General features: G+C 38.0%; 1 long non-coding RNA gene across 2 annotated transcripts in view; it reads left to right on the top strand.

Moving 5' to 3' along the window:
- LOC139044770 (uncharacterized) overlaps window positions 1–24719 on the top strand; it is a 60884-nt gene extending 36165 nt beyond the window's left edge. For both annotated transcript variants that reach the window (XR_011501880.1, XR_011501879.1), the window contains 2 exons: window positions 16601–16781; window positions 17762–24719. This is a non-coding gene — a long non-coding RNA (uncharacterized lncRNA). The remainder of the gene's footprint in view (window positions 1–16600; window positions 16782–17761) is intronic.
- The last annotated feature ends 2601 nt before the right edge of the window (window positions 24720–27320 follow it).

Genomic DNA, 27320 nt, shown 5'->3' with positions numbered 1-27320 from the left:
TATAGTAGGATGCTTCATTTGAGACCAGAAGGATCAGAGGGGCCACAGCCTGTAAAGTCTGGTCGCATCCCATCTGTGTTCCCAAAAGGCAAAAAAGACACCATACTGGAGCCTAGCAATCACCCTGAGGAGGCAGTGACAGCAGGTGGTGTTAGGCGATGAGGTGCCCATAATGGTGGCCAGGTCACTCCACTGACCAAGTAGGGAGAACCTGGAAGGCAGGTAGGGCCAAGTAAATCCAGGGAGGTGCATTAAACCAGGTCTGATGCAGTCTGAACCAGTTGCTGTGAGTGATCTGCTGATAGTTTGAAATACCCACCTAAAGTTGGTCCATGTTTTCTGAAATTCTTTGGGATAAATTTTCTCTAAAATATGTTACGTGCTGCCATTTATTGGCAATACACATACAAAGCTGCTCCCTGAGTTTTCTCCAATGCTATATGGAGTAGAATTTAACTGAGCATCAACTCATTTCCTATGTAGTGTCTGAAATCCTTTTTTCTACTGAGATGTACACCCAGGATGATGTACCAGGACATCATATACTTCCATGGGCTTACCTTAGATTGGGTGCAACTCCTGGTATTCTCAGTACAACCTGCTCATTCTCTCCCTCTCTCTCTTACTCACGGGAATGTCTCCTGAGAGTGTCACATAGGGATAACTACTTTTTTAAAAATATATAAATCATTTGTAATGATTATTAGTATTGTTACAGAGTGAAGTACAGTGTTTAAGCATTTAAACTCTGGAGTTCTTAAATAATCCAGCATCTGCCACTTTCTATGTTACCTTCCACAAATATCTTCACTTTCCTGCTTCATTTATCCTAGCCATAAAAGAAAGATAATAATGATATCCACCAAATTTGGTTGTGTGAAAATTAAATGAATTCATCTCTTGCATGAGTGAAAATTGTTGATATAGAACAGTTCCTGGCATGCATTAAACATTCAAAAAATGTTAGCTAGTAGCAGTAGCTAATTACTTGGGACTATTATTTGAAAATTCTTACTAATAACAAATGACTTCATTTACCAGTGTGCCACTGGTATTTAATTCAATTCAATGAATATAAATCACTGCTTTATAGGAAAGGTACAAACAGTATATTTTGAATTTGCTACAATTTTCTTTTCTTTGAGAAAGTGGAAAATCTAAGTCACGTATATATTTCAAGTAACATCCTCAGCAAGGTATATTCCATTTCTATAAGTTAGATCTTTATTCTTATTCTTATCAAGAGCTGCGGGATTCTGAGTTCTTTACCGAAAAGGTTATTCTGAAGTTTTCAACTGGTTTTATTCTCAATAGGCACAATAAGTCATAAATTGGAAAATACCAGAACTTGTGTCTTAGAACCATTGATAGAAACGAGCTCACGTACACAGGTAGGTGGGAGAGCTGCAGAGCGAGGTCAGACAGTGTGGGTGCAAACAGCAAGTTCTTGAAGTGGGTGTCTGTCTTTTTCATGTGTTTTCTTCCCAGGCCTGAGTTCTCGGATGTACTAAACACAAGTTGTTTAGTCACAGCCACCTCTTTGGGCACCTAATCACGTGTCTGCCTTTTCTGCTGGCAGCAGCTTCATTCTTTGGGCCTCCCGGACAGAAATCTTGGTCTGGTGCTTTGTTTCATTCCCTTTAGCCTCTGCATTCAATTTGCCACTATATTCTCTAGTTGTTTCCTCTCACTTACCCAGGGTCCCCTTCTGTACATAACTGGTTTTTATTGGTTTCCAAAATATATTGAAGTTATCTGTTTATGTACCTATCTCCCCAGCAGATAACAGCTACTCCAGGGCAGAGCTATCTTCACCTCTCTACTCCAGCACTTAGCACGGTGCCCAGGGCAGCATGCTCTCAGTGTTTATTAATTGGGCACTGTCTTCTGCTCTTTCATCTTCTCCCACAGGCTGCTCACATTTCCCCATCCAAGACCATCTGCCCCAGAGAGCCCTAGAGAGCCAGCAGGCCCCTTGAGCAGAACCTATGGCATTTCTGCAACAAGAATGCCATTTCTCTGAAGTCTTAGGTTGCATCACATTTGTTTGATAGAAAATAATACCTTCAATCACTTATGAGCTATATTATCTTTTCCCCAAAATCTTCAAGAAAAATGAAGGCTCATGAACATTTTGGTGGTTGAATGTGAGGGGGGTGTACACCCTAGTTTGAAAAGCACAGCTCTATTTTGTCCAGTGTACATTTATCAGGTAAATGTTTCTCAAACGCATTCTAATCATGTCCTCCTCTGCTTAATAACTGACAAAACTTCCATGTGTCTTCTGCATTGAACTCCCCAGTCTGGCTCCTATGTGCTTGCTGCCTCATTTCTTCCTGCCCCAGGGGGGACTCCTCACTCTGACAAGCTTGTCTGCTCATTCTCCCTTATGTCATGCTCAATTTTATCTCTGGACTCTTGTACTAGTTCTCTAGTATGACACATCTTCTTTATTCTGTTTTTTTAAATCCTTCAAGGACCAATTCATACAGCCCCGCTAAGAAAACTTCTATATCAACTCAAGGGTTTTCACCTTCTCTAAAATTTTCTGTTGAAACAATTTATTACAATTTCCCCTTGTTTCAAGTACTTCCTTTATCTTTTCAGCCACTTTTAAGGCAAGGAACAAGGGTTGATTTCCCTCTGTATCTCCCATGTGGTGCAGAGTGGATACTGGACAAATCAAAGACTATCAGCATTCTACTAGACTTCTATGGCTACTTGGTCTAATCTTGCGCAGTAATACCCTTATTTATTCATCAAACGTGAATTTTTTCCAGCTTCAGTGAAGTTATAATTGACAAATAAAAATCATGTATATATAAGGTGTACAATGTTATATAGTGACAGATACATAAATTGTGAAATGATTACCATAATCAAGCTAATTAACATATCCATCACTTCACATAGTTACAGTTACCGACCAACACGAATTGAATGTTTATTTTGTACAGGTCACTATGTGTAACAATTTTCACACTAATATATTTGACCATGTTGTTGGTCTTGCCTGAACATTTGTTGTACAAAAGCTTACTTCACAAGGAGGTTTAATTATTTTTGTTCAACTGTGTAAGTTCTTCTTTATAATGATCTGAAATATGTTTTTCTGATCTTAGTTCTCCTTCTGGAACAATTTAGAATAACTCCAATATCTCTCCCATATAATAGCACTTTGATGTTCATCTCATTTCATTTCTTTTACAATTCTATCCCCAGTTGACATTAAATCCTCATCTTCTGTTCCTACTACTACTCTGTGCATCCTCTACAACAACTCCATGGTTTCCAGATCCTTCCTCATCTTACTTGTCTTCTTCTACCACACTTGAGCTTGTCACGGGCCCTTGGTAACCGAATACAGAAGTATCACTGGAATATTACCAATGCAACTATCTGTTTATTAATCAGGGCATATTTTAGCCTGGAGGCCAGTGTCTCAAGTGACATATAGGGATGTCCTAGTTACCTATATCACCAACCCAGTCTTGGTTGTCTTCTCAAAGTCAAGCTTGTTGACAACAATTAGATTTCAAAATATTCTTTTAGCATCAAAAAATGACCAGCAAAAATACATTGCAGTTCCTCTTTGGAACACATGGAAATCAATATGTGGCAGAACATAGGGTGTTCTTGGCATGGTACCAGGTGCTGGGTGTACGGTAGTGAATAAACAGAGATGGTCTATGCTATCAAAGAGTTTTCAATTTTTCTACAAAGAAAAATAATAAAAAGGAAACAAATAAATCAATATAATTGTTATAAAAGAAACAAACAGGACAAAGAAATGGAGTAAAAATGGTGAGCCCCACTTAGATAGGGTAGTGAGTAAGGTTTCTCTGTGGTGCTGACATTAAGCTGAGATCTAAAGAGGAGAAAAGAGACTGCCGTACCAAGCAAGAGGGGCAGTCTTCCAGGAAGAGGAAACCAATTGTGCAACAGTGTTAGGGAGGGAAACCTTGGTTAAGTTTTAAAACCAAATGGAAGCCGGAAGGCAGGGGCAGGAGTAGAACAAGACTGGAAAGGTAGGCAAAGGCCAGGTTATGTAGGGTCATGGGAGGTTTTGAGCAGGATGGACCTAAGAAGTGGGTTTGATTTGAAAAGCATTTTGGCTGCTAGAAACCAAGCCAGGAGGCGACTGTAGTGGTCCAGGCAAGAGATGATAGTGAGTAGCTTAGACCTCAGTGACTGCAGTGGGTTTGAAGATAAGTTGATAAATTTGAGATATATTATGGAGGTGCTAACAACAGTTTGTTGATAGATTGTCTAACAAAAACTATGCATCTATTAATAAATTCTCGCAAACCAAAAAGAGATATTTTCATGCAAACCATAGGCACATCAAATAAATAAATTGATTTTTTTGTCTTTAAAAATCCCCCCCCCCAAAATATGCAGCAGAGTTGCTGTTTGCATTGGTAGAAAGTGGCTGTTTATATTCCAGATTTGAAACATCTGGTGCTATCTATTCTGAAAAGATGAATGAAAAGAAAGGTAATTCAAAACAGTCACTGAGGCTATGCTTCTTTGTTCCTTGGAGAACAGTGGATCCCAGGCTCATTCTGGGTTCACATTATTAAACAGTAGGATTGGTTCAGCCTTAGATTTGTGAGTCAGTATTCTAGGAAAATACTTCCGCTCATCATATGAAAGAACTTTCCCATAATTGCCTTTTGGGGAGGTAAACTTAAGGACAAATTATCTGTCAGGCTTCTTATCTTCTCCACTTTTTACCAAGTGGTCATTTAACTGGCCTAAGAGTATCAAGAGAATGACTTGCTTTGCTTTTAGGGACTTGAGAAATAAAAGCTGCATTTATTGGTTCTTGGGAAGGAAATTAGCACAATATCCCAGAAGCTGATGCTTAAAAATGTGCTTGGAAAATAAAGTTCCAAAAAGAAATGTTAAGACATTTTAGTCTTGTTGTTAACAGAGATTAACTTGGTTGTCTTGGAAAAGATTCTTGATTATTCTGTGACTTGGTTTACCTAAATGTTAGATAGTTATAAAATGGTTTTCTCTCCCCGTTACTTAGTAGCAAATTAAAATCTGAAAAATCCCCAAAATTAAAAAGGAAAAATGAGAGAAAGTACCTAATAGTCAAAAAAGGAATGAGGGAATTATTGAAGCACCTGGCAGCATTCAGTAATCATGACTCAATGAGCAGAGAAAACCAATGAGTCAAAAGTGAACAATTTTTCACCTGAGTAGAATTTCTCTGCTCTGGGAGCCTTGTTGTTTCACTGATTTCTAATCCTCTGAAAGGTTGTTGGATATACCACATGGTGAGGGCACAGATGTCACCAAGACACCGTGACCCCATCCTCATCTTGCCTATTGACCTATGTCCTAAGGTACACTCAAAAGAGGCTGAGAGCTTGGTGTCTATCCTTTGAAATGTGGCCTCTGGATTGATTTACGAGTGGCTTTTCTAAAGAATATCCCAAAGAGGCAGATCCTTTAGTGTTATTGAGGACATCTCTCTCTTCCTGAACAAGTCTCTAAACCGCTCTATACCTCAGCGTTTTCATCTGTAAAATGAGAATAATAATAGCACCTAACTTATTACATTTGTTCTAACGTTTAAGTGATAAGATAAACTTAAATAAGACAAAAAAAACCTCTTGAAACCATGTTTTATGTTAGTGACATATCACTAATAATGTTAGTGACAATAAATGCTAGCTATTGTTAATTTGACAATTTCATCTCTAGTTTCAACTTCAACTTCCATGTGACTGCTCATAATTCCCAATTACTGATCAGCCCTTGTTACCAGACTTTGCACTGTCACAGACTCTTGCACCCCTCCCTCCAAAATAGCCCAGAATTTTAACCCTCTTTATTGAGTTCAACGTGTCTGCCCAGCATATTCCCACAGTTCTTCCCTCGCCATGTCCCCTCCCTTCTGTCCCTAGTCACAGCCCTTCTCTCACTCCCCTACCATCTGCAGTGGAGCACAATGACACACACAATCTCACATCTATGTCTTTGTTCATGCTGTTTCCCAAGACTGGAATGCTCTTTTCTTGGCACACACACAAATTCTACACATTATTCAAGACCCTCAATTTCATCTCCCTTACAACTTTATCTTCTTCAGCTAAAACACATCTTCTCTGTATCAATTTGGTACTTAATTACAGCATCCTTATTTGTGTTTTCATTGTTTTCCCAATGAAAATCTAATTTTCCTAACCAAACTGGAGACTTTCTGAGAGTAAAGACTATACCTAATGCTTCTTCCATATCTCCTGCAGAGTCTATCAGTAAATCACACAACAACTGGGAACCCATAAGCACTACTTGACTTTAACAGAATCTCCACTTGAGTTAGTTGTTTCTGAAACAAACTTGGAAGATGGCTTGAAGATGGCTATGGGAGTAGTAGAGACCATATCTGTAATTCCCTAAAACCCCTCATAAGAACTACCACTTAATGACCTATCCCATGTGCCAAACCCTATACAAGGCTGAAACACAATTAATGCTCCCCCAAAACCTATTATTATCTCCATTTTGCAGATGAGGAAACAGAGAGGGGTTACATTATTTTCCTCAGGAGATAGAGCTTGAAGTTTATTACCTTCAAACAGATAGTTATACAGTTTTCCCTGCATTTAATTACACACTGTTTGTGCTCCTTTTATCCATCAGCAATGTAACAGAAACCATCTGGTCTTGTTTAATTTCTTATGTGGAATCTTAGTAACTAGAAGTCAGAAACTGGCAGTCCATGGCCAAACCTGGCCACCAAGATTGTTTTATTTGGTACGTACACTAAGGAAATATATATTTTAAAAGCACACATTTTAAAGCAGATGATTTAACATGAAAACCTGGATTTGTAGCTAAATCTGAATGAATCCAAGTTAGATCAAATATCTGAATGTGAAAAAAAGCTCTAGAAGAAAACATGAATGATACTTGCCTACTCTTAGAACTGCAAAAGGCCTTTCTAATATACGAAGTCCAAAGATCATAAAAACTTTTTGACAGAAAATTAAAAACTTCTATATAGTAAAAAAAGAGAGTGAGTGAGCGAGTGAGAGAGAGACAGGGAGAGAGGAAGAGGAGGAAGGGGAAAAGGAGAAGAAGAAAACGAGGTCAAAAGATAAATTAGGAAATAAAATTTGCAATACGTATAGCAGACAAATGCTAAACTACTCCTAATACACAAGGAATTCATCAAAACCAAGAAAATGATTACATTCCCAATAGAAAAAGAAGATAGAATTAGGGATTCACAGAAAAAAAATACAAGTGGCCAAATAAACATATGAAAAGATGCTGTAACTTAATAACAATGAAAGAAATTCAAATGAAAATAATGACACAATTTTCACCCATAACATTGGCAAATGTTAAAAAGATTAGTAATATCCAGTATTGGCAAAAGTATAGGGGCCTAGGGATTCTCCTACACCAATGGTGGAAATATAAAATGGTACCATCTTATTGGAGGGCATGTGACACTAGTCCTTAATATTTTAAATATGCCTTTCCTTTGATCTGACATTTCCACTTACAGGGATTTATTTTACACACATTGCATAAAAATATTTATTGTAGAATGTTTGTAATAACAAAAAATTGAAAGCAAATTTAAATGTCCAAATCAATAGAATTATTAAAGAAATTACAGCATAACCATACAATGAAATACTAAGAAGTCGCAGGGAAAAAATAAGGTAAAGATATAAAAAGAATTACATAGCATATTATTAGATGAAACATATGTGTATATATTATGATCCTATTTTTAAATAATTATATATTTGTATGTGGGACAACTCTAGAAGAATATGCACAAACCGTTAACAGCAATCTTCTCTGGTGGGATTGTTTTATACATTTCTGTGTTGTTTGAATTTTTAATTGGATATATTTCTTTTGTAAACTCTCTCCTCCTGGGAAGAAACTATATAGTATTTTAAAGTTCCTTTAGTATCTGCTTCCTTTTTATTTCTCTCGAGGGAGTCATTCCAGGAGACTAGTATCCTAGGCCATCTGGATAAAAGATTCTATTATTTCTTTATTTCCCCATCCATCCAAGGACCCTATGCACTTATATATTTACAATCTGCAAACAGGTGGGGAAGAGGCCATGTCTAGTTCTACACACTCAATTTTCATGTAGGCTCAAGAGTGATACAATCTAGTAGTGTGTTCTTCAGATAAAGGATAGTGTATGTCTTGCAACCTTGGGCAAACTGCTTAACGTTTCTTAACCTCAGTTTCCTTTTAGATAAAATAATCATAAGAATATCTAAATGTTAGAGTGGCTGTAGGGATTAAATGAGAATATAAATGCCAGGCATATGTTAAATACACGCTAAATGGCAGTTGCTATTATCAACACTATTGTAATCAACTGTGTCTCTAAGGGTCAGGACTGTGCCTATGGTATTCACTGTACACTTTACTTAGTTCAGTTTTATACATAAATGGGCACCTAACAAATATTTCTTTTTTTTTTTTAAAGATTGGCTCCTCCGCTAACATCTGTTGCCAATCTTCTTTTTTATTTTTCTCTTCTTCTCCCCAAAGTCTCCCAGTACGTAGTCATATATTCTAGCTATAGGTCCTTCTGGTTGTGATATGTGGGACACTGCCTCAGGATGGCCTGATGAGTGGTGCCATGTCCGCGGCCAGGATCTGAACCAGCAAAACCCTGGGCCACCAGAGCAGAGCGCGTGAACTTAACCACCTGGCCACAGAGCCAGCACCTCAAATATTTCTTGATAGTTATGGCCACATAGCTCCAAATGATTCTGTTCATGTCAGTTTGAATGAATAGTGAGTCGTCTTATACTTTTCAGTTTGGAGATTCTGCTTTTACAAGCTGACCCTAAGAAACCCTGACTACATTCTTTCAATCTAAGACTTCACACACAAAATGCTAGAACTACCCACAACTGACCAGTGGTGCTCTGGGAACCAAGGGGTGGGATGAGAACTGCAAAGGGGAGTCTCTCTGCAGGCCAGGCAGGTAGAGGGGTGGAGAGGAAGAAACTGTGTCTGCATAAACCCCAACCCAATCTTCCTTTCAGTTTACTCATCATGATTTCGCTAGAGATAAAAAGTAGACTTGTCTGTACTGACTAACCAAAAAAAAAAAAAAAAAATTTAAACAAACTTTTCAGGTTTGAAATCTTAGAAAGTTATATTATAGTTTGATAATTCTTGTCAAAAGAACCTCAAAGAAAGATAAAAGCAGCCCTAAGTTAACAACCCTCTTAAGAATTTGATTTTAAAAATCTCTTCGGAGTTTGTGTCCTTGAGACACACCTTGCTGAATGACTAAAAAGATCTGTTACAGGGAAAAGAGAGTGTTTGGGGGATGGGCAGGGGATTCCTGATACGATCAAACCAATAGATTATGTTTTCTTGTGTTTGTGACTTAAGAAGGAATTTCATTTCCTCCAGAGTGAATTTCCTTGCCTTTGTTGATTGCTTTCAATCTTAATACTATTAAAATTGAACTTTAAAAAAAAAATAATTTCTGAATGTGGAAAAACAAATTGCTTGCTCATTCTCATTTTCAGAGATGGAAGGTATGACTGCAGCCACTGTGGTGCACACACCTCCCTTACTTTCAGTTTTTCCCTTGTTAAGATATGGAAAGTAATCAAGACAGTAATTTGAATAAAGGTGGGAAGACCAAGTCTCGGGCAAATTTCTCCATTACTTTTGCTTACATTATCAAGTTGATGCGAATAAAAACTCCAGATTTTTAAGGTAAAATTAATGCCAGGATTTCAGCATTTCTTTCCATTATATCAACTCTCTAACCAGCCTCCGTCTTTCCCTCTTTAGAAGGGGAAATACATACCAATTTTTGATATAATGCTTTGTAACTTGTTAAAGTTTTCCATTCTTTTCAAGGGTTTAACTTTTTAAAAACTCCTCATCATCATGATCCTGTCAAAAACTGAGAACTATGAGTGAACTATGAATACTCCAGGGCAAAAATGTGATTTGCAGGAAACATACTTGATTTGAAGGAAACGTTTTTTCTTTTTTGTATGTGCGTCTCAAAATTATTGCAAACACCACCAGCACAAAAAATAGTGTTTGTTCCTTAACTCATAATGCACAGTGGGACCATCTCGTTCTATCCCCTCTTTTCACAGGGAAAGCAGCAGAGTGTGAAATAGCTCAAAAAGACTAGCCCACAGGCACAGAGTCACTGGCGCTGGAGCTCTTTAGCCTCTGTTTCTTGGTGCTCCGGCTTATCCTCCTCCACTAACAAGGAGGTGGTTCAGGAGCGGGAGCTGAGGGCAGGATGAAGGCAGGCGTGTGCCAAAGGCCTGGCTGGAAAAAGAGTATCTCTGCCAGTCTAGAAAATCTAGCCCAGAACAGTCCAAGAGGGCCAGGCAGACAAGGAGAGCTAAGCTCTGGATATGGACTCAATTCAAAGAACTAAGAATCACAGAGGAAGAACTGGTGAGTGGCACGAGTGGAAGAGGAGACAACCTGGATTCATTCCAAAGACCTGTGTGGATAGGTCCAAACAAGCACATTAACTTCTACTTTTTTTTTGGTGAGGAAGATTGGCCCTGAGCTAACACTTGTTGCCAATCTTCCTCTTTTTACTTGAGGAAGATTGTTGCTGAGCTAACATCGGTGCCAATCTTCCTCTATTTTGTATGTGGGACACCACCACAACATGGTTTGATGCGTGATGTGTAGGTCTGCATCTGGGATCCAAACCCATGAACCTGGGCTGCTGAAGTGGAGTACACCAAATTTAATCACTATGCCATGGGGCCAGCCCCTAGAGCTGTTTGTTTCTATTTTCTTTTGCCTTTTTATTGAATAATCTTTTAGAAAATTCTCTCCTTTTTCTTCATCTTATTTCTCTTTTATTTTTCTTTTCTAAGTGGAGAAGAGGAAGAAGAAATAGCAGAATATCAGATATGAGGACAACTCATGACCTATAAAGGGAAGCCTGAAACTGTTTTTCTCCCAAAAACAGAATAATCTTTACAGTTATTGTCATTATAAAGGCAACACTGCTTATGTCAAAAATTCAAAATAATATAGGACACCAGCCTGGTGGCGCAGTGGTTAAGTTGGCAAGCTCCGCTTCAGCGGCCTGGGGTTCGCTGGTTCGGATCCTGGGTGTGGACCTATGCACTGCTTATGGAGCCATGCTGTGGCAGGCATCCCACATATAAAGTAGAAGAAGATGGGCATGGATGTTAGCTCAGGGACAATCTTCCTCAGCTAAAAGAGGAGGATTGGCAGCAGATGTTAGCTCAGGGCTAATCTTCCTCAAAAAAAAAAAAAAGATATATATAGAAAGATATAAAGGAAAAGTAAAAATTATTCCCAAATCACACTATTTGGAATATAATCACTACTAATGTTGTACTAAACTTACATGTGTCTCTCCATGTATGTACGTACATACATACATACATACATACAGAGAGGGAGGGAGGGAAAGAGCACATGAGAGCCTTTCTCAGTTCTTCAAGGAAAGCCTGGTACTACCCCTTGAACCAGTGCCTAAGTGTTGTCACCTAGGGAAGGCAGACAGACAAGCAAACCCCGTGTTTCAAAATTACCCATAACGCAGCACCTCCCCAGATGAAATTAACCACACAGGACAGCCCTAAAGATCACTCAGGAAAATTGCTAGAACCACACTGTTATCTTTTTTCCAGAACAATTCAGAACATCTACGATGAAACGCATAAACTATAAAGCATTGTCTTTGATGTACATAGTCATCTGATAGGGGCCACAGCTCCCAAGTGGCTCAGAATACCGCAGAAGTGGGTGGGGAGCACCTCTACCTGGGGAGAGTCCTCTACCTCATTTCCTCACACCTGGCACTGCAGAAAGTCCAGGCAGCTCTAGTTAGTCTTCATGTTTGGAGAAGGCAACCCAGAAAGACTCGAACAAAACTTTTGGAATCTGTTAGTTGCTGTTCTGCATCCAGGATAAACTGACTTACCTTCCATGAAAGCAGGAATTTAAAAACAAACGAACATAGAATGAAAAAAAACAAAAGCTTTTTACTAAAAGGGGAGGATTGGTAATGGAATAATCCCCAGAGAGGGTTTCAGTGGTGTTCCCTCCCAGCGGCAGAGGAGAAAGTTGGACTTTGGGGTGACACAGTTTTGAATCAAATCCCACTCAGGGCTGTACAAGTACATCTCATGCAATATTTGGGACATATTTACACTAAAAGAGTACTTGTTATTTCTCTTAAATGCACTTTTAATTGGGTATCCTGTATTTTTAGTTGCTAAACCTATCAACCCTCCACTCAATGTGTGACCATGCACAAATTGCTTTCTCAGAATCTCCAGCCCTATGTGTAGATGCAGGATAATAATAACTAATTCTTAGGTGATTGAGAAGCACCTAGCATTTATTCAACAGATATTTAGTGCATGCCTACTGTGGGGAGGGCACTGGCCTAGGCCAGGGAAACAGAGCCTGTCCTTCTGAAGATTACATTAAACAGTTAACTGCACAGTTGGTTACTTACCTTAAATTGTGATTAGCACAACAGAAAAGTATAAGACTTTATGAGATGGAGACTGTACCCTGTATATGGTCAGAGGAGCTTTCTTTGAAGAAATGACACTTGAACTTGGATGCATATATCCAAATGTGTGTACTTGGGGTACCTGAAACTCAAAATGTCCAAAACTGAACTCAGTACCTTTTATCTCCTCCCCCGAAATGTGTCTTTTGTCCTAAGTCCTTAAACTTCAGTTAAAGGGACACCACTCATAGGTCGCCCATGCCAGAATCCTGGGAGTCATTCTGAACTCATTCCTGACACTTGCTTTCTACTTCAATTCAATTATCAAGTTTTGCCAGTTTTATCTTCCAGACATTCCTCAGATCTGAACCCTGTTCTCCATCTGTACTACCAATGCCCTCACTCTCTCTTGCGTAGCTATTTTGATAGCTTTCTAACCAGTTAATATGCTGCTAGTTCTGCCCCCTTTAAACCTATATTTTTCGCTTGAACTAGAAAAAGCTATTATATTTCCCTACTTAAAATATTTCAGTGACTTCCTTTTACCACAAGTCCAAGCTCTATACCTTGGTAAATAGTCTTCATAAGTTGGTTCCTACATAGCCTACACCGTCTTGCCTCAACATTTATTTGCTATTGATATTGAACTATTTGTAGTTTCTTGCACATGGCAAGATGCTTCATGTATCTGTGCCTTTATTCAATCTATATCCTCTGTTTGGTCTTCTCTTCCCTCTATAATCAACTCTTACTATCCTTCAAGACCTTTTTTATTGTCATCTCTTCCAGGAAGTCTTCTCTAGGTTGAGGTAAGTGCTGTCAATGGACAAACCATGCCAGATACCTGCTACTTGTACTGACCCCATTGAGAAAGCCTCAGAGTCTCTGCTACCCGTTCAGAGAGAGGCTTCTTGGCCTGAGTCACCGTAGTTATTAACACAGGATCCACCACCATGGTTATAGTTGATTGCACCAGGGATAGCCAGCAGATTCAAAGACAGTAATCAATAGACTGGCCCTTATCCATGAGGCCTGTCATACGAGCTCTACTTAACCTAGTACTGTGCTCAACACGGGTGAGAATGGGCCAATCTGGTCTGACCCACTCTCTTGTGGAGTTTGAATTCAGAACACTCAGCATCAGAACCAGTAGAAAACAGTATGGAAGGAAGCCAAGAGACGCTGAGAGGGGACAGGAAACAGAAGCCATAGTAGAGTAGGAGCCATGAGTAACAGAAACTGTAAGGAAATTAAGATTAGTTAATTGTTTGCAGCAGGAGCCACAAAAGCACAGACAAGCAGCAGCCTACAGGTGGAGCTTAGTCTATTACTGAGCAGCTGACGTCTGCTACTAAGAGAAAAATAAAATTGCCAGCCATTGCAGCAAGCACTGTACCCTGAATGGGCTCTCCATGCCTGTTCTCAAGGTTTGACTAACTGCAGCTGTTTCCAGGATGATGTTCAAGTCTTCATCAGACCGCTATGCCTGAGTGCTCCTGATCTGCCACATGTCCTTCTGAGAATCCCTTCTCTCCTGAGGTACCCTACACATGTTCCTTGCAACTTAGAAGAGCCAGAGTAACCCAGTGCCCTTCTACTGGCTATCCTGGCCCTCTAAACAGCCTATGAGAGCCTGTACATTTCCCATTACAAGAATACTCTCAGCAGTTCTGGTCTCAGCCAAAAAAGAATTACTTCAGACAAAGGTGGTCACTATAAAATGACAATAGAGTCAAATCATCAGTAAGATATAACCATTATAAGAAAATAAAACACATAAAATAAAACTACTCTCATACCTTCTTGGCATATTTCAGATAAATACAGGCCTTTTAGAATACAATTTGACAGTATCTATCAGGAATAGCCAGATACCCTGCTATGGGTTGAATTGTGTCCCCTAAAAAGATATGTCGAAGTCCTAACCCTTGCTACCTGTGAATGTGACCTTATTTGGAAATAGGATCTTTGCAGATGTAGTTAGTTAAGATGAAGTCATACTGGATTACTGTGGGCCCTAAATCCAATGACCGGTGTCCTATGAGAAGGCCATGTGAAGATACAGAGAAGAGAGTGCCATGCAAACACGGAGGCAGAGATTGGCGTGATGGATCTAAAAGCCAAGGAATGCCAAGGACTACCAGCGACCACCAGAAGCTAGGAGAGAGGCAAGGAACAAATTCTTCCTCAGAGCCAACTCTTCTGAAATCTTGATTTTGGACATCTAGACTCTAGAACTTTGAGAGAATAAATTTTTGTTGTTTTAGGCCACTCAGTGGGTGGTATTTTGTTACAGCAGCCTTAGGAAACTTAACACATATCACAACCCTTGAACAGAAAGAAATCCATCTGGGGGAGCAATTCCAAAGAAATAGTTTAAAAAATAGAAATATTCACAACATGAACATGTCTATCATGGTGTTATTAAGAAGTCGGGAAAAATAAGAAATAATAAAAAATATAGTAATCCAAAATAGCTAGGTAAATTATGCTCGTGAAAACTATATATCATGAAAAATGCTTTTTTCTTTTCTTCTTCTTCTTCCTCTCCCCAAAGCCCTCCAGTATGTAGTTGTATATTCTAATTGTAGGTCCTTCTAGTTGTGCTATGTGGGATGCTGCCTCAGCATGGCCTGATGAGGGTGCCAAGTCCACGCCCAGGATCCAAATTGGTGAATCCCTGGGCCACCAAAGCGCCGCACGTGCACTTAACCACTCAGCCACAGGCTGGGCCCAAAAATGCTTTTGATGGTTAATTTTATGTGTCAACTTGACTGGCTTATGGGGTGCTCAGCCATTTGGTCAAACATTATTCTGAGTGCGTCTGTGAGTATGTTTCTGGATGAGAGTAACTTTTGAGTTGGTAGACTGAGTAAAGCAGACTGCCCTCCCTAATGTGAGTGGGCCTCATCCAATCAATTGAAGACCTAGATAGAACGAAAGGCTAAGTAAGAGAGAACTTGTCCTGCCTGACTACTTGAGTGGAACATTGGTCTTTTCTGGACTTTGGACTGGGACTGAAACATTGGCTTCTCTTGGGTCTTGAGCCTGCCAGCCTTTAGACTGGAACTACACATTGGCCCTCCTAGGTCTCCAGATTGCTGACTGCAGATCTTGGGACTTCTCAGACTCAATAACTGGGTGAGGGGCTGGCCCGATGGTGCAGTGGTTAGGTTCGCATGCTCTGCTTTGGCAGCCCAGGGTTCGGTGGTTCGGATCCCAGGTGCGGACTTAGTGCCACTTATCAAGCCATGTTGTGGCAGGCGTCCCACATATAAAATAGAGGAAGATGGGCACAGATGTTAGCTCAGGGCCAATCTTCCTCAGCAAAAGGAGGACGATTGGCAGTGGATGTTAGCTCAGGGCTAATCTTCCTCAAAATAATAATAATAATAATAATAATTGGGTGAGCCAATTCTCCTCTCTCTCTCAATCTCTCTCTCTACATATATATATATAATATATACACACACCTATATGTATATATATCTACATATATATATACCTACATACATATATGTGTATATGTATAACCTATTGATTCTGTTTCTCTGGAGAGCCTTGATTAATATAATGCTTATGATATAATAATGTGTAAAAACATTCAAAGACAGTTTTATGTAAAGTATGATTACAAGTATGTAAAAAGACTGGAAAGAGATATAAATGTTAATGGCTAGGCCAGGTCAAGGCCTTAAGGGAGAGTTTTTTTCTTTCTTTTTCATAATGTTAGTAATGTGTTCATATTTCTTAGATAATTTAAAAAATGAAACATTTAAAAATGGCCAACTGTTTAATTATTATCAAAAGACTAGCTAGGATAATTAATATACATATGGAGTTTCATAAAGCATGTGCCAAATATTCATATTCCTAGATTCTCTAAGCTTTATTATCTCTATTTAAAATCCTGCACTGATGGACTACATCTTTCAAACTTTATCCTGAATTCTTTGACTTAACATAGTGTTCATTGCTTCTTCTGAGGACCTATAAGAGATGAGGAAGTATAGAAGGTCTTTGAATTTTTCACCAACACTACCATCCTTCAGAGCTAAGAGAAAGTTTGTCTCTTTTTGTGAAATACAGGTTCTCTGAGAACGTGTCTATTTTGTTCATCATTGTTCCCCCAGCCCCTAACTTGGTGGCTGGCACTGAGCATTAGTGCTCCATGAATACCTGTGGGCTGAAAGAATCAATGAATAACTGAAGGCATGCACTTGGATGATAAAGGCTGTGTGTCTCTCAGCCTAGGCAGCAGTCTCCTTAGGTGAGGTTTTCTGGTTTCATTGGTTCCTGTCTCCTTCCTTCCTTTGCCCTTTACAACTTGGCTCCTATCTTTTCCCTCTTCTTATGCTGATCTTCACTTTTGTTTTAGCTGTTTCTGTTATAATAATTTGCCTCATATAGTTTTGAAAAGTAGAAAGAATGTAAAATAAGTAGTATTTTAAAATAATTATAAGTACTAATTATTTAAAACTGTAAGATACATGTTTTAAGAATTAAGCTATATAATATTAATTAAAAAAATCACACCATAATAAACCTAAAATCTCTTTGAGATCAGAGAACTGGCCTTATAATTTTTTATATGCTTTATAGCATTTAGCACAGGACACTGGACATTTCACGTGCTTAATTAATTCTTAACTGATTTTATTTTATATGGCTGCCATATGAAAATGCTATAAATACTGTTAAAATTTGTTCAGATAAAAAGATGGATTATAATCAGGAGAATGATTAAATAAATTATGATATATTCATTTGACAAGATATTATAAAATCATTTTTAAAGATTTTTTAAAAAATATTTGTTTGAGAAAACAGTCATGATATAGTGTTGTGGGAAAAAAAGCAGAATACAAAATCATGTATATGATTATCATCCCAATTTTGTAAGGGGCATGAACACACGTAAATTGTGAGAGACCGATAGAGAAGTGAGGGATTGGAAAGAAATGCATCAAATTGTTAGGGATGATTATTGCTGGACATATGGAACTGTAGATAATTTCTGTCTTTTTGTACTTTTTATATTTTTCCAAATCTCTACAAGGAATATAGTGCTTTATAATGAGAAAACAAAGACTGTATCATCTTAAAAACAAAAGCTCTGTACTCTACTGCTGGATACATAGGATTCAATCAGAGGTCTGTTTGTGTGAAAAGATCTGGGTTGGGTTCTTCTTGGAGACAGAGAAATAAACTAAATGACTTACAAGATTTCCTTCCCTTTTCTCTTTGTAGCATCTTTAAGATTCATTCCTGAGCAGCTAACAACCTACTCGGGGAATCAGGGATGTGTTTTAAAACCAAGGACATGCCATTATCTCCCTAGCAATAGATAGCACTGAGAGACTGGATGCCAATGGCTGTTGAAGGATCTAGAAAACAGAGGGCTGCTTCTGAGCATCGCAAACAGTAATGTGAACAGCACCAGGATGGCAAAAAAAAACCTTGTAAGAATTTGGCCCTTCCAAACATTCCATGCCTATTTTAAACTTAAGCCTCTTGGCTCATACCTGAAGTGTCTGGAGAAGAAGAGCACAGGGAGTCCTGGACACAAGTAAAAGCTGTCACCACTTAGCTTCTGTGGATCTGGACACTTCCTGCTACCGAATCCTCATTGCCTTTGAAGCTACATCTGTTCATAAGAGTTGTGTGTGGATCACTGGTGTTGTCGTTCTACTTCTATATCACTTCTCTGTACGAATGTCCAAAAATCAAAAAATAAAGATATGTAGCATTTTCCCTCAAGCTCCAATTGTGAAAAACTATTAGCCAGTTCTCTAGATTCAGAAATCTAGAATAATTTTCCACTTTTCTTTGCCTTAGAACAGACCACTAGAGTGTGTATGTGGGGCGAGTGTGGAGTTCCATGGCAGGATTTAGAAGCAGACTCAGAAGGGAAGTTCATATGAAGGAGAGTGATGCACTGTTCTGACAGACAGTAGGAACTGAAGGCAACAGAAGACAATTACCTCCTACTTGCTGCCTTGGTTCCTAGTAGGTCTGATACTCCAAGGAATCTTGACTGATTTTGAGTCATCAGGAAGGCTTTAATTTTTTTCTCTGTTCAGAGTAAGCCTAGCCTGGGAGCAGTGGAGGTATGGGAATTAGGTTCTCCAGGCTTGCCCTATCCTGCATCCAGTTCCTAGATGCTGTGGGAACAAAGCACAACTTAACGAAGGCCTAAACAAAGTCCCCTTTGCTATAATCCTTTCTCCCTTCACTGCAGTCTCTTCACACCCACTGTCCAGTGAGCTATAGAGATGACAAGAGAGAAGATAAGAGGGTTGAAGCAAAGAAAGGAACAACCTTGTGGCTTAGGCAAGGAGGCAAAGTCCTTTCCATAGTCTGTCAGAGTTTCTCAATCCTGAAAAAACCAAGGCCACTTTTGGGGACAGAGGAGGAAAGAGAGACTCAAGGAATCCCTTATTCCTCATATAGATACTGTGAAGGAGTTAAAAGAATAGATCTCATAATAGGCTGTTTGTCGGGTAACGAGAAACCAGGTCAACCACAGCTTCCTGCTACCTCAATTGTGCCTCAATTCTCCAAACCAAGTGGACTCCTCTGGACAGGAACCCAGGAAGTTGCACTGAAAACTACAAGATAGCAGGAGACCATGCATAGCACATAGTCTCCCAAGTCCAGGAAAGCTGCTAAGTAGACAGTCTGAAGCACTCCTATAGGATGGGGCAGCTGGCTTGGGCGTATCTTGATCCTTATGCCTTCACCAACTATAAATTCATTTCCAGCTTCTGGAAGAAAGTAAATTACTCTGCACTGAACTGCATATGCTTACATACTTTATCCAGCTGCAGTGCATGGCAGACATAGTGTTTGACTTTCCCAGACCCCTTCTCCACAGTCACTTACCAGCTAGAGGTGGCTATGGGTCACTAGTTCTGGCTGATAATATGTAAGTAGGATCACCATTCCCACTTCCTCCTACTTAAAATATAAACTTGATATCTGAAATTGTAGCAGCCATCTTGTCACCATGAGATGACATATATAAGCAATGTTGAGACTCACAGATGTTAACCTCGACACTGTCAAGCAACTGAGCCAACACAAGCAAGTACATATGGCCAGATTTCTTATGTGATACAAATAGAACCCTATTTTTAAGCTACCATATTGGAGTTACATTACTCTCAACCTTAAAGCTTTCCTAAATGATACATAGAGTCCAGCTAGTTTTATTGAATTATTAAAGTGTTAGTTGTTGACAATGACCTAAGCCAAAGTGAAATGACAACTGCATAGGTTTGTAAAATAATTTTTCTGCCAATTTCTACTCATGCATGCAATAGAGTCTTCACTCTAAGATCTTATGTGTAGGAGAGCACAAGGAGAAACGTGGCTATTATTGAGAGAAGAGGTATTAGGAAATCAAGACCTTCATTTGCATATGAATGCACATTGGCAAAGGCTTGGCTAGAGAGGATATTGGAGGATTGGAGGATATTGGCTCCAATCTACCTCAGAAGATCAGTGTAAGCCAATCATGATAAGACTCTTCCCCCTTGGGACTGGTTAATTAGGGGATGGGCAGGCCTAAGCCCATTTGGGTCAAGGACCTACTTGAGTTTCTGGGAAAAGGAGCTAGTTTCACTCTCCTGCTGGATATGAAGAAGAAAAGACATTATTCTAGTTGCTGCCGGCAGCCTTATCATGACCATGAGAGTAACCAGTCTTAGCAGGAAGCCAACTCTGTGGCAGCAGAGAATATGGGTCCTTGATGATATCTCTAAGCTGCTGAATCAATTGGCTCTGGAATTTATCCTACTTTTAGACTTCCTAATACATGAAGTAAATGTCCTTGGCATTCAGCCCAATTCAAAGCAGGACTTGTGTTACTTGCGGCTGGAAATATCCTATCTGACACAGAATTTGGTACCTGAAATTGAAGTGTTAATTCTCAGACCTAAAATGTGATGTGGAATTTGTTGAGTGGAGAAAGTAGGAGCAATGGCAATGGGCACCCTGCTATTATTCCTGGTTGAGAGGTTCTAGAAACTTGCTTGGGAAATAGTTGGTAAAACTGTTTCACTTTAGGGGACAGACATATGCCTACTAAAGCTGTAGTATTTGGGTACACGATAGGAAAAATTAGTAATTGTCAAAACTTCAGAATAGCCAAAGTAAAACCAATGAATCACTGAAGTAGTAGCTAGTAAAAGCTTATTGTGCACACACGAAAAAGACAATGTGCAAACTGGGAGCATTCAAATCAAGACATGGAATGAAGCTTAGGGGAATATTGTCATAAAGCAGTTCATATAGTGAGAAAGCAGTAACTGTTTATTCTTCACAGTGATTCGTTATAATATTGGAGTTTTCTTAAATGATAGGGAATTAGTCAGTGGTTACCTCATATTAACCTTGGGAAATCGTTCAAGTTTTGCTTATGATTTCCAGAGGCAGAAGGAAGAAATGACCCAGGTCAAGTTAGCCTTGCAAAATAAACTACATTAAGCCTTGCTTGTCTGACTAAACTGGTTTTGAATGTTCAGGGAGTTGTCAAGGCTGTTCTTCATTTGTTTTTTATTTTAACAGAATGTTGAAATGGTTCAGCTGCGTCTTGCTGCCTTAGTAAGACCCTACACGAAACAGAGAAGCTGGGACTAAAGGTGGCCCATTTGCTAGTAGAGAACGAAGAAAATATAGATCTTTTCCAAGAGAAGCCCTCTCTGTCTATGCCCTATAATCTAAGTTTGTTGAGAGTTCAATAATTTTGAGCCTTGCAGGTTGAAAACAAAGACTTCCCCAAGGAGGGAGGGAGAGGAGTGGAATGTGCACCATAGAAAAGGTTTAAGAAGCTCCCAGAAACTCTAGCCAGGATGATTGGTGAAGATCTTTCTTTATTGATGCCAATCTGTAAAGACTGAGAGGGGTGGCTGTTTATTCAAATGTGCAGACACCAATGCAAAACTACAAGGAACATGAATATTCAGGGAAATATGACAGAATCAAAGGAACAAAATACATCTCCAGTAACCAACCCTAAAGAAATGGAGATCTATGTATTTCCTTACAAAGAATTCAAAATAATTGTCTTAAAGAAATTCAGTGAGTTACAAAAGAATATAGATAGATAACTAAATAAAATCAGGAAAATAACACATGAACAAAATGAGAATATCAACAAAGACAGAGAAACTATAAAAAAGAACCAAATAGAAATTCTGGAGCTCAGAAATTTAATAACTGAACTAAAATATTCAATAGAGAGCTTCAACATCAGACTTGATCAAGCAGAAGAAAGAATCAGTGAACTCAAAGACAAGTCATTCGAAATTATTCAGTCAGAGGAAAAGAAAAAATAATGAAAAGGAGTGAAAATAGCCTAAGGGACTTATGCGACATCATCAAATAAATCAACATGCACATCATTATGAAGTACAAGAAGGAGAAGAGAGAAAAAGGGACAGAATCTTTATTTAAAGAAATAATGAATGAATTTACCTCAACGTAATAAAGGCTACATACGACAAGCCCATAGCTAACAACATACTCAACAGTGAAAAACTGAAAGCTCTTCCTCTAAGATCAGTTACAAGACAAGGATGCCCAGTCTTGCCACTTCTATTCAGCATAGTACTGAAAGTCCTAGCCAGAGCAATTAGGCAAGAAGAGAAATAAAAGGCATCCAAATAGGAAAGAAAGAAGTAAAATTTTCTCTCTTTGCAGATGACATGATCTTATATGTAGAAAACCCTAAAGACCCCACAAAAAAACTGTTAGAACTAATAAATAAATTCAGTAAAATTGCAGGATACAAAATCAACATACAAAAATCAGTTGCATTTCTATACACTATAAATGAGCTATCAAAAAAGTAATTAAGAAAACAATCCCATTTACAACAGCATCAAAAAGAATAAGATACTTAGGAATAAACTTAACCAAGGAGATAAAAGACTTGTACATTGAAAACTACAAAACATTGGTAAAAGAAATTAAAGAAGACACAAATAAGTAGAAATACATTCCATGTTTATGGATTGGAAGACTTAGTACTGTTTAACGTCCATACTACCCAAAGTGATCTATAGATTCAATGTTATCTCCATCAAAATCCCAATGACATTTTTTACAGAAATAGGAAAAACAATCCTAAAATTCATTTGGAATCATAAAAGTCCCTGAATAGCCAAAGCAATCTTGAGGAAAAAAAACAAAGCTGGAGCCATCACACTTCCTGGTTTCAAAATATATTACAAAGTTACAGTAATTAAAACAGTATGATACTGGTATAAAGGCAGAATATATACCAATGTAACAGAATAGAGTGCCTAGAAATAAATCCATGCATACAGAGTCAATTAATTTTTGGCAAAGGTGCCAATAATTCACAATGGGGAAAAGATAATCTCTTCAACAAATTATGTAGAGAAAAGTAGATATCCACATGCAAAAGGATGCAGCTGGATCTTTATCTTATGTTATATACAAAAATCAACTCAAAATGAATTAAAAACTTCAATATAAGTCCTGAAACTGTAAAACTCCTAGAAGAAAACAGGAGAAATGCTATTTGACATTGATCTTGGCAATAATTTCTTGGCTATGACACCAATAGCACAGGCAACAATAGCAAAAATCAACAAGTGTGACTATATCAAAACTAAAAAGCTTTTGTACAATAAAGAACAATCAGCAGAGTGGAAGGCAAGCTACAAAATGGGAGAAAATATTTGCAAACCACATATCAGATAAGGAGTTAATATCCAAAATGTATAAGGAACTCCTACAACTCAGTAGCAAAAAATAAAACAAACCAACCCAAATAACCCAATTAAAACATGAGCAAAGGACTTGAATAGACATTTCTCTAGAGAAGACGTACAAATGGCCAATATATATGTGAAAAGAAGTTCAACATCACTAATTATTAGAGAAATACAAATCAAAACCACAATATCACCTCACATCTGTTGGGATGGCTATTGTTAAAAAAAGAAAAAAAAACCCTAAAGATAGTAAGTGTTGGTAAGCATGTAGAAAAACTGGAACCCTTGTACACTATTGGTGGAAATGTAAAAAGGTGCGGCCACCTTGGAAAACAGTATAGTGGTTCCTCAAAAAATTTACAAATATAGCTATTATATGATCCAGCAATTCTACTTCTGAATATATTTGAAAGAACTGAAATCAGTATCTCGAAGAGATATTCCATGTTCATTGTGGCATTATTCATAATAGCCAAGATATGGAAACAACCTAAATATCCACCAACAAATGAGTGGATAAAGGAAATGTGGTATATACATACAACAGAATATTATTTGGCCTTAAAAAGAAAAAGGAAATCCTGCGATGTGCAATGACATAGATAAAGCTGGAGGACATTATGCTAAGTGAAATAAGCCAGTTACAGAGGGATAAATACTGCATTATTCCACTTACATGGGGTATCTAAGATAGTCATACTCAAGGAAACAGAGTAGAATGGTAGTTGCCAGGGGCTGGACAGTGGGATAAATGGGGAGTTGTTGTTCAACGGTATAAAGTTTCATTTGTGCAAGATGAATAAATTTCAGAGATCTGCTGTATAACATAGTGCCTATTGTTAACAATGCTGTATTGCGTGCTTAAAAAATTTGTTAACAGGGTAGATCCTATGTTAAGTGTTAATACCACAAAAAAGAGAGGGTACGAGATAGATATGTTTACTACCTTGATTGTGGTGATGGTTTCATGGGTATGCCTATGTCCAAACTCATCAAATTGATTACATTAAATATGTGCAGTATTTTTAATATCAATTATACCTCAATAAAGCTGTGAAAAAAAATGTTAGTAATGCCTGAAAGCATTTGTATTCTCAGAAACTAGGTTTGGATACAGTTGAACTATTTCTTTAATGTGGTCAACTATAAAACGTAAAATAATGTTTCCAATTTAATAAAGTGCCCTTGAAACAATACCCCCAGTTATGGAAGATTTTTGAGTCACACATATACTGCAGACAGAATTAAAAGATAATGGCTGTTTCTATGACTGCTCGTTCATGGAATATCTAAATCTCTCTTGTATGCCGGGGGTTTGTGGTTTCATTTTTGTTTTTCCATTTTAGATCTCGTACTGACTTAAATTGGGGAGAGAGTTGCTTTTTCTCAGAAAGTGAATCTCTCTGAAGATGCACACTTGAGTGGGGTGACTGGGTCTACTTCCAAGCTCACTAATGACACGTTCCCCCCAAGCCCTCCTGTTGTCTATGTGGCGAAACAGAAAAAATACCATGTAGGATAATTCGGATTGAAAAGTACAGTAAATTTTGAGACAGTGGGAGATTAACCATTTTCTACTAACTTAATTTAATGTTTTACTTACTCTGTTTCTAGTTACTGACTTATTTATGACATGGATAGAAATTTTAAGTCCAATACAGATGACCAAGCAACACTAAAGTCCAGTGGAATGGTTAGAGGATGGGTATTTGAATGAATGTAAAAGATTTTAGTATGGCTATTTTCTTGCTAAAATGCTGCAAAGAGTGCAGACATTTGTGGATAAAAGTAGATGATAAAAGATGAAATGGAGACAGTATTTCAACCCGGAAACACACTACTCCACAGAAAAGGGAAAGTAGTAAATGAGATTTCTCTCTGCAGCTATCATTCTTCTGTGTGACTGAAAACACACACTTCAGTCCATGTAACTTGGGCAATTTGAAAACAGATGTCTCGGCAATGTTAATACAACTTTCAATTAATAAATATTACTTTCTTTTATCTGCAAATCCAGTCTTACCATCCCACTCTGGCATTAGTGTTTTAGGAAATTAAAGTAAATATTTTCAATATTATTTAAATTATAAACCCCATGAATTCAAGAAAAAACAGGTATGAAAAAATAAACCCAAGGAGAAAGTTCACAAATGAGATTATTTAAGGAGTCTTCCTTTGACTATTATCTGCTCAACAGGGGAGAAACAATAGTCTCTTACTCAGCTATCCGATTTAAGTTCTTTCAGTTCTTTTTGCCCAGAAAATTAGGAATATGTAGATTAAGAGAAAGTACAATGTTGGGAATAGACACACTAAATGGTTACGGTAATTGTGAAATACAAACTTTATCTACCCCAGTATAAATAGACACCACAATTTTTCTCAAAATAGTAATCACTTAGAGAAAACCATAAAAGCATGTCATTTAACAATGAAGAGTAGCATCAAGATGGAAGAGTTCCATGGAGAGCCCAAATTTTAACTTTAGATTATAGATAAATATCAAAAGAAAACCAGTAAATATACACTTGACCATACACAGTAGCAATCAACAAAGAAGGCTCTTTGTCTTTCCAAGGGTTTGACTTTCTCAAAACTCTGTCCAGAGGACACATTCTTCTGCTCCCTTAGAATTCAGGCACTCATTTATTTAAGATGCAGTAACTCTTTGCATTCACGTTATAAAATGGATAGCTACTGAAGATATTTTTTGAAGATATTTTTTGGCCTTAATAAGAAAAAAAATGAAGAATTTCTGTACTTACTCATGATAAAATAGTTTTGTGCCAGAACTTCAGGTGGATTAGTGCACACATCTTTCTCCCCTACTTCAACATGCCCTACCAAAATTTTCAATACTCTTGCTGATTCCACATTATATGATAGCATTGCTTCAGTTTAAGTCTCTCAATATCACATGATAAATTTACATACAAACCTCATGCTATAATTTATGCTTACAAAGTGGCAAATAAAATTGCAGATTTTATCTTTTATTTAATTAAGCCATTTCTCAAAGAAATGATATGTTGTCTTCCTAAGCTAGGTTCAGGCTCCAAGTGGAGTGTTTCTGAAAAATTTTGATATCACAAAAGGAAGGCTTTGTTTAGCTCCTCCAACTTCTCCTCCATAATTATACTAAAAGAATCTTTATAAAATGCTAATAGAAAATCTATCAATAGCTTCCCATTGTACTCAGGAAAAATCCTATTTCCTTAGAATAACATACTGTCAATATTTATTGAGTTACAACTATGTGTCAGATAATGTTATAGGCCCTAGAGATACCAATAGGAAAAACAAAATCTCTGCCTTCATAGAGTTTATATTATAGTGGAAGGAGACAGACAATGAATAAATAGGAAAATTATGCACTGTATTGGAAGGTGATAATAAGCTACAGAGAGGGAAAAATCGGGGAAGGGAGATAGCTAGTTCCTGGGAGGTCCATATTAATAAGATGATCAGAAGATGTCTCTCTGAGAGGAGGACATTTGAGTGAAGAACCTGAAGAAGGTGAGGGAATACGTCAAGTGAATACAGGACTGAGGAGCATTTCACACAGAAGGAGCAGCAAATGCAATGGCTCTGAGGCTGTCATAGGTTGTTTTGTTCAAAGAACTATAAGGAGGCCAGACTGGAGGGAAGAGAAGAGAACAGTGGCAGATATCATTATTCAGGCCAGATGAGGGGGATGTTGTAAGCCAATTAATGACTTTGGCTTTCACTTTTGGTGAGATGGGAAGCCACTTCAAGGTTCTGATTACTGTGACATAATTTGATTTAGATTTTAGAAGGGTCACTCCGTCTCCTCTGTGAAAAGAGGCTTATAGTGGACAAGAACTGGAGGAAGGGACATCAGTTAGGAAAGTTCTTGAAATATTCAAACAAAGGTGATAATGGCTTAGACTAGAGTGGTAGAGAGAGCAGTGGATAGAAGTAGTGGACTAAGGATAAATTCTGAAGATTGAGCCAACAAGAATTTTTAACAGATTGAATATGGGATGCAAGATAAAGAAAGAAAACAAAGATGACTGCATAGTTTTGTGTTTTGAGCAGTT

Source organism: Equus asinus, chromosome 3 (assembly GCF_041296235.1).
Source record: "Equus asinus isolate D_3611 breed Donkey chromosome 3, EquAss-T2T_v2, whole genome shotgun sequence".
Classification (NCBI taxonomy): Eukaryota; Metazoa; Chordata; class Mammalia; order Perissodactyla; family Equidae; genus Equus; species Equus asinus.
Note: the sequence above shows the minus strand (reverse complement) of the source record. Positions and strands in the feature narration are given on the sequence as shown.